At 37.9% G+C, this 8,965-nt stretch overlaps 1 non-coding gene across 1 annotated transcript; it reads right to left on the reverse strand.

Annotated features, from left to right (window-relative positions):
• Positions 1 to 7,619: 7,619 nt before the first annotated feature.
• On the reverse strand, positions 7,620 to 7,751 carry LOC116897541. Its single transcript, XR_004387555.1, has one exon. It is a non-coding gene; the product is annotated as a small nucleolar RNA SNORA17 (small nucleolar RNA).
• Between the last annotated feature and the right edge of the window lie 1,214 nt (positions 7,752 to 8,965).

The raw sequence follows: 8,965 nt of genomic DNA on the forward strand, positions 1-8,965 counted from the left end.
CAAAATCCCCAAGCTACAAAACTGTAACAGAAAACAAGGACACATGCTCCACTATGTTCACAGCAGTCTTGTGTATAATAGCCAGAGCTGGAAAGAACCAAGATGTCCTTCAACCGAGGAATGGATATAGAAAATGTGGTGCATCTACACAATGGAATACTACTGAGCTATTAAAAACAATTACTTCATGAAATTCTTAGGCAAATGGATAAAACTAAAAAATATCTTCCTGAGTGAGGTAAGCTAGTCACAAAAAAATACTCATGGTATGCACTCACTGGTAAGTGAATATTAGCCCAAAAGCCTGAAATACACAAGATACAATTCATAGACCGTATGAAGCTCAAAAAGAAGGAAGACCAAAATGTGGATGCTTCATTCCTTAAAAGGGGCAACAAAATACACACAGGAAGAAATACAGGGACAAAGAGTAGAGCAGAGACTGAAGGAAAGGCAATCCAGAGACTGTCCCACCTGGGCATCCATCCCACAAGCAGCCACCAAACCCAGTCACTATTGTTGATGCCAAGAAGTGCTTGCTAACAGGAACCTGATATTGATATCTCCTGAGAAGGTCTACCAGATAAGTATGAGGATGCTTGCAGCTAACTATCTGACTGAACAAGCGGACCCTAATGAAGGAATTAGAGTAAAGACTGAAGGAGCTAATGGGGTTTGCAACCCCATAGGAAGAACAAAAATATCAACCAACCAGACCCTCTAGAATTCCCAGGAACTAAACCACCAACCCAAGAGTACACATGGAGAGACCCATGGCTCCAAGTGCATATGTAGCAGAGAATAGCCTTATTGAGCATCAATAGGAGGAGAAGCCCTTGATCCTGTGAAGACTCATTTTCCCAGTGTAGGGGAATGCCAGGGTGTTGAGGTGAGAGTGGGTGTTTGGCTACGTGGGAGGGGCTGCACCCTCATAGAAGCAGGGGGATGGGAGAGTAAATGTAAATTCATAAAATATCCAGTAAGGAAACAATTGTCTTGAATGACAATTCTGTGAATTGAATAACAAAAACAAAGCAAACAAACAAAAAGAAACAAAATAAAGTATAACAGAGGACCAAGCTCAGCGCACTACTGGGTCCCCGATTATTCCTTCAGTTACTAAGTCCCTGGGAGCCTTGCTTAGTTGATTCTGTGTGCCACATATTCAAGATTCTGGTGATCACGATCCCTTGAATCCTTTGTCTTCTATAAGCATTCTTCCCACTCTTCTACAAAGGTTCTTCAAGCTCCACATAGTATCTAGCTGTGGTTTTCTTCACCTGCTCCTTTCATTTGCTGGATGAGTCCTCCTTGATAGTGATTGGGCCAGGCATTGATCTATGAGCACAGCACAATATTATCAGGAAACATTTCACGATTTTTTTTGGCCAGTAGCGTTTAGTTATATCCTAGATCTTTGGGCTATTTAGCCTCTACTTCCAGCCATCTAGGGATTTCCAGGCATAGGTTCACTCTCCTGGAATGAGCCTTAAATTGAACCAAAAAATGATTTACCATACCCACAAGTTATGCACCATTATTACCTCAGCATATATTGCAGGATGTACAATTTTTGGGTTCTGTTGGTAGGTTGATGTCTCAGTCCTCTGACTGGAAGCCTTGTCAGGTTAAAGAAGGTAGCTGATTCAGCCTCTTTGTCCCCCATTAATAGGAATTTTCTGTTGTGTTACCCTCAAAAATTTTAAGGAGTTTCTTCAAATTAGGTTTTCACAATGGCACCCAAATATCCCCCATTTCCAGTCATCTCTGCCAGCACTCTCTCCCTTCTTCCCTCTTGCCACCCTGATACCACCTGATTCTGCCCCTAGTCCACCCACAAAATCTTTACCTCTCCCAAGAAAATCCATGCATTCCCTTACCCCCTGTCCTTGTTATTTAGCCTTAATGGGTCTGTGGGTTATTTCATAATTATTCTTTAGTTAGCAGCTAATATCCACATTTAAATGAGTACGTATGTTTTTCTTTCTGGGGTAGGTTTACCTTACTCAGCATGATTTTTTTTTAGTCACATCCATTTGCCCGAATATTTCATGATGAAATTGTTTTTTTAACAGCTGACTAATACTTTTAAACATCTGAATAACACGTGTAAATGTACCACATTTTTTTTATCCATTCTTTGTTTGAAAGAAACCTAGGTTGTTTTCAACTTGTGACTACTAGTAATAAAACTGTCATGAACGCCGTTGAGCAGGTATCCTTGTGGTAGGATAGAATGCCTTTGAGTATACACCCAAGAGTCCAAGAGTTGTAAAACTGGGTCTTGAGGTAGATCAACTCTCAATTATCTGCAAAACCACCAAATTGATTTCCGCGGTGCCTAGACAAGTTTGAAATTCTACCAGCAATGCAACAATACTCCCCTTGTTCTACAACCTTGCCAGTATGAGCTGTTACGTGTATCTTTGATCTTACACATTCTGTCACGTTTAAGATGGAGTCTCAAAGAGGTAGACATAAGACAGGTATCCAACCAGGAGTTCTGGGGGCCAGCATGGCCTGTATTCACACAGGGTATTAGCTATTCTTAAACTAAGGAAACAAAATAATAATAAGAAAAAGCTTATTTGTGAATTCAGTCCATTTTCTGCTTTGGTTAGAATGAAGAGTGGCATGCAATTAGTTCTATTTGTTTGTCACATCTGAGGCAAAAATTTATTTTAAAGTATCAGCTCTTCCAATTTTGCTCTCCTGGTATAATAACTGCCCCCTGTGGTGGTTCCTTCAGCTTTGATTCCTGAGAGACTTAGGAAGAACAGAAATTCCCTAGAGATCTGAACGTCTGTGACCAACATACTAATTTAGAAGTTCTAATTTGTTTTTGGAAAGTACTAAGATTCTGGGGGTTATTCAGTAAAGTTACCCATTATGCTTGTGCATTTGTCCCTTGCTGTTAAATTCTACTTAATTTGCAACTATTAATATGCTTTGAAAATACCATTTAAGATATGGAAATAATGATTTAAATAATGTTTTGTTAAATTCTGGGCATCATTTGTCACTGTCATGCTTTCTTAGCTCTATTCATTTTCTCTTCTCACCTCTCAAACATGTTAAAATTAAGTTGCTGATTTAGTTCTCTAAACAAACATTTCCTTACCTTTTATGTGATGGAAGTCACTTTGTTTCTTCATTCATACAAAGGAATCCAGACATGAGAGGAATGTTATACATTTTCTAATATCTTAGAACCCAAGAGGCACAAACGTATTTTCCAGAATAAAGCTCATCCCTGCTATTTTGTTTTTATTAAGTTTGTTAGTTTGTTGGTATCTTTACTTAGATATAAATGCTTTAAAATGATGTTTTGGTTACTTAGTGACTAAATTCAGTGAATGCTGGCTCTTGCTCACTATTAAAATGAAGAGTTACCTTGACAGACAGACTCCTTTTAATTTTTAAATTTCATTCATATGACAATAATTATTCCCAAGCTCACATTTCTCCAATTTTTATTTAAATTTGGTCCCACTGGAAGGATACTTGCATTTAAATAATGTATGTGAAGTGTTCAAGTCAAATAATTTTCAGCACCAATGATCATGTTTCTTTATAGCCTTGTAAATAAACCGCACTGGGAAGACAAATAATACACACACACACACACACACACACACACACACACACACACACACAAAAAAAATATTCAGAGATATTCCAAGCTTTATAAAAACATTGAAAAAAAAAAGTGATCTATTTTCTTCTTTTTCTGAAGACTTCAGATAATAATTGAACTAGAGTTTATTTACAATATAAATTTAAATAGTATACAATATGATGTTCCTTATATCTAGTCACTGTTTTATTGTAAATATCAATGGTTAAGAAAAGACAGCTAAAGTTGATGTAAAGAAAATAATTTTCTGAAAATATAAATGCCAATTATTTATGATGAAATGCCTATGAAAAATGTTCTATGTATTCTGAGAGGCTCAATAGAATAGTACATCAATAAATAAATAAATGTCTCTTTAAGAATTTGATATGTATAATTATTTTAAAAACTGTGGTTAAAATATTTAAACATTTGATCATGAGAACTTCAAAATAAATGCAACCATAGCAAGAATATTTTACATTCTAAAATTAAACCATACATAAAGCATTATGATTTATAATATGCTAAAATTTAAATAAACAAAAAGCTTAGAAAAGGGAATATTAAGGTAATTTTCTCCACAAGTGATTTACCTTGTATGTGTTTCAACAAAAAACAAATAAAACTTAAACTTGTTCTAGTAATATATGCTTTATAAGTATTTTTGCATCTCATGGCACAGTAACATTAGAGTGTTTGAGGATTTTTTTTCCTGCAATTTTCAAGATGAAACTTAGAAGGAATTGTTAACTGATTTCCTGAGGGTAGCCATCAATAAAACTTAGCATTATTTCTCCTGATTGAAGATAACACTACTCATTTTGAGAATTAGAGAAAAGAGATTGGGGAATTTGTAATATGAATTGATGATGCCTTCTCAATGCATCTGATTAGATTCATGAAGTTAGTTTGGTTTAAATCAAGGGTAAATAATGAATTAGATCAAAATATTCAAAGCTCATCAAAAGTAAATTTAAGAATTAGTAAAGTGAATACATTATTTGTATGTAAAATAATAGCCTTTCATGCCTCAAATAAATTAAATAAAGAAGCCAATATTTACCTAGTTTATACCTAAAAGATGAACTATATTTTAAGTCATAAACATATGGTATATATGCCTTTTATGCTGTTCATATATTCTATCAAAAGTCTCTGCACATAGATAGATATTTGTGAGAGAGAACATGTGATTTCTCAGGAATCCATTATTTTTCCTGTAGTATAACTGAGACAACAATACATTGGGCAGACAATTTCATCACTCTGTGTCTACTCTAGGTTTTGTCCAAATGGTGTAAGTACACAAATAGACACAGCTGTGTTATTTTCTTTACTGTGTATTTAAGTTAGCACTGAGAAAAACGATCCAGTAAGGATTTCACCTTCAGCCTTTGGGAGTAATGAATCCACAAGAAGGAGGTAGCCAGGATACTTAGATTTTTCCTGCAAAAGAATGCTATTAAATGTTTAGTCATATGATCTCAATAAGTAATCAACTTTAGTTTAATTAGTGTGATTATTCATAATAATAGAAATTAATTATACTTATACATTTCTAATAAATAACACTAATAAATATATAATACGTAAATTATATGAATAACATTTCAATCATGAAAAAAGGTTTTCTGAATAGATTCATTCAAATTAACAATGGCACGTATGCAACAACTGAATATTAATCTCTATTTTGATTGACTGTAAGACAAGGGAAGCAGTATTAATCACCTTGAGATTTATTCTTAAATTTCATAAGCTTAGATAGTTCCTCACACATAAGTATATATAATAGAAGAAGATATATTGGTTATTTATATCTTGAGTATTTTTAATTTCGTGTCATCATATTCTTCTTTGTGTGCTTGTTTTGTATTGTTTTTAACTTTTTATTGACCCATTGTGAATTTCACACTATGCACCTCAGGTGCACTCATCTTCCTTTCTCCTCATTATTGCCCTGCACCCGTACAAACTGCCACCCCTCAACAGAAAGAAAAATAATCTTGTGGACAGTGTAATATGACATAATGTACGCCACAGTATACATTTTAGTTCACATGTTCGGTATGAGGCTCCTAGATTCTGCTACACTACCAATATTGAAACCTTGCTGGGACTGCTCTCAAATATCTTTTTGCCCTGTGTTATAGAGATTCTATTATTTTGATTCTGTAGGGCCAGCCCCTTCAGCAGTTTATCAGTGTGGTGGATGCTAGGGTGAGTCATTTCAAAGCCCTGTATTTTGGCTTGGGACTGATATGATCAGTTCAGCCTGTAAGCTTCCCCAAACCAACACCACTGGGCCAAGCTCTCCTGCCCTGACCCAACAGGACAAACTAACACTGTAGCCACCAACAAAAGGCAGAACTAACTCTACTGCTTTCCTGCCCTTGGGGCTGACTCCTGTGTGTGCACCCATGTCATCAGGGCTGTATCTACCCTGCTACCCAGGTGATGTTCAGGGCCCACTCCCCCAAGTGTTGCAGCCATTGAGAGGTGCAGGACAGGGCTAGTTCTCCTATTCTCCATACCCTGGGCCCATCTCTTCCATCAGCAATAGGTGGTATCTATTATCCCTAGGGATAAGAGGCAGACATTTTAGGGATGAAAGACGGGCATCTCTCCTTTTCCTGAATGACTGCACAGTAGATAAGACTCAGGGTTAGTTCTCTGCTTCCTACATGCTGACTCACCAGCAATTCCTACATGCAGGAGATAGTTTAACATGCTCTCTAGGTGAAGTTCAGGACCTGCTCTCCCACGTGCTGTATAATGCGAGAGGCAGGGACAGCTCAGCTGTTTTCCTGACCCCGTTGGCTTCAACTGTGCCTCCACCTGAAGGTAACAAGGGTAAAGGGAGGAGGGTATGCCTCCCCCTCTCATATAACACACAACAGAGAACGTGCAGAGCTGCCTCTCCCAAAACTCGTGCTCTCAGGCATGGCTCACCTACAACCCTCATATCCAACGCCAGGTCTGCTATGCTGCCAGGTAAGGTGAAAGCACACTTTCTCAAGTGCTTTGGTAAGTAAGGGATATGGCCAGTTCTGCCTCTCTGATGACCTCAGGGCCAGCTTTCTAACCTGCTATAGATGGCAAGGGGTGAGAGAGGGATTCTCTCTCTATCTTAAATCCGTACACTTCAGATAAATACCCTTGTGTTTGCTTACTTGCAACTCCCACAACCATGGCCAACTCTAACGTGTTTCCTGGGCAATGTGTTAGACCTGCTCTTCTGAGTACTTCAGTTGGCTAGAAGGAGGGTCAGTCCTCCTGCTTTTACACAACCAGGACAAGTTCTCCCATGATGCCCAGGAGAAAGGTGGCACATCTCTTTACAGCCTCAAACAACATATCCCTGGGCAGTAGCCAAGACCAGGGACATTTGCTTGACTTTACGTGGCAACAGCTACTGTAGGGTCATGGATGCAGCTATGGACCCTAGTGGCAATTCATGCCATGTCCAACATGATCACTGGTAGCCTCCTCTTCAACTCACATCAGGCTGTTCCTTACTACACATGAGTCTTGTCTACCTCTCTTCATTCTGTCTACATCTTTTTGCTTCTCTTTCTTTCCATTTCTCTACTATTTACTTGTTCTTCTTACTGGTGTCTATGGTCTCTGAGTGTCTATGGATATCTCAGGAGTGGTCCTAGGAGTCTTATACCCTGCACCTCGATTATGGCACTGGGCAGGAGTCATGTTAGGTATGGTCTCTCTCTCATCCCAGCCCCAACTCCTTGCGAGGTCTGCATGGCACGTGACTGGTGGTCTCAGACTAGCTTCTTATTTGGGTCCTATGGTGTTGGACTTATGGTTGTCTCTGACTTACTCCATACCTGTACCCACCTATGGTCCCATGCACGGGTTGTCTTCTTAACCTCACTTCTGCCAGTCATCTGTGATCCCAGACATAGTTCATCTTATCTTAGAACCCATCTGGACCTGTGTGGAAATAGACTGGTGGTTATCTCTGGATTGATTTTTTTCAGGGAATGTTAGGCTGTTAATAATTCAGACGTTCATGAGTCAGAACACTGAGTTTAGAAATAGCCTGTCTCCTCTCTGCCTCCTATTGATGCATATATGACACATCAGCCCCACCTGTAATGCCTCTAGGGGCAGGATATTATTATAGTCTTGATATGCACTTGCCTAAATAAAATGAAAATTCATAACATAAAAATATAACCATTATTAATACATCTTGGAGAGATAAAAGCAATGCAAGGCACCCTTGATCATTCTCCTGACCACTTATTAGAAGTGTCTCTATACTGTCATTAGCAGGGATTCTCCTTCAAGGTTTCCATGTCCTTGTCAAGTAATTGCCTCAGAAGCAGATCAATGAGAATCTATAAAGGAATTAGGATCAAACTGAGTTTAAATACCCTTTTCTAAGTAGAAAGGCCCTTTGCACATTAGCATACACCAATTAATATACATTTATGCTTGCCACCTTCCCTGATTCCTGTCTACTAGGCAAAGGATTTTCAGAGAAGCAAGATACTTTACAGAAATGCAACACATTCACAATACTTTTTAATGTGTTATTTGAGCATCCAAAATGTCTACAAAGCATTACCTTGGGAAGTTTTTTTTATGGTTAACATGCCTAGAGAAATGTTCCACACGGTAGGAGAGAATTAATTAAACCAAGAAGCATTTAATTTAGTTACTTTCATCAGTGGCCAATGTGAAAGTTGAGAATTTCTGAAGCCTCTATAACTACTCATCAAATAAGTATTTAAAAGTACTCAGTATCAGATGTCAACATATTTACTGTAATTTTCATTGTAAAAATTATTGTTTGAGAACATAAAATGGGAAGAGAGAACATAGAGGTTTACTATTGCTATTCTAAGTGAGTATATGATATACTGTGGGTAGTCTATAATATTCTACTGGTATCTACTATTTATTTTAATTACATTTTTGTAACCAGTAGGATTTTATAGACTACCAGAAGCCACCAACCAAAAAGCAAACAAGACCAGGGCCTGGTTCATTGCCCCTTGCACATATGAGCAGAGGATTGCCATCTATGACCTCAGTGCAAAAGGATGTGCTTAATCCTGTAGAGACTTGATGCCTCAAGGAAGAGGGATATGGGAGTGGGTGGGTCAATCAGGATGGATGGTGGGGGTTTGTGGTGGGTGGTTTTGGTGGTTGGGATTATTTAAACTAAAGGCAATATATTTGTAGTTATTTCCCAAATCTCAGAGATACAATTCTGCAAAGGTGCAGAAGAAAAAGCAGGGTAGGAGTTGGAAAATCATGCAATCATGGAGGGTATTATTATAAGTTTTAAAATATTATATGCTGGAAGGGGGTCTTTTT

The sequence above is a fragment of the Rattus rattus genome, chromosome 3, assembly GCF_011064425.1.
Source record: "Rattus rattus isolate New Zealand chromosome 3, Rrattus_CSIRO_v1, whole genome shotgun sequence".
NCBI lineage: Eukaryota > Metazoa > Chordata > Mammalia > Rodentia > Muridae > Rattus > Rattus rattus.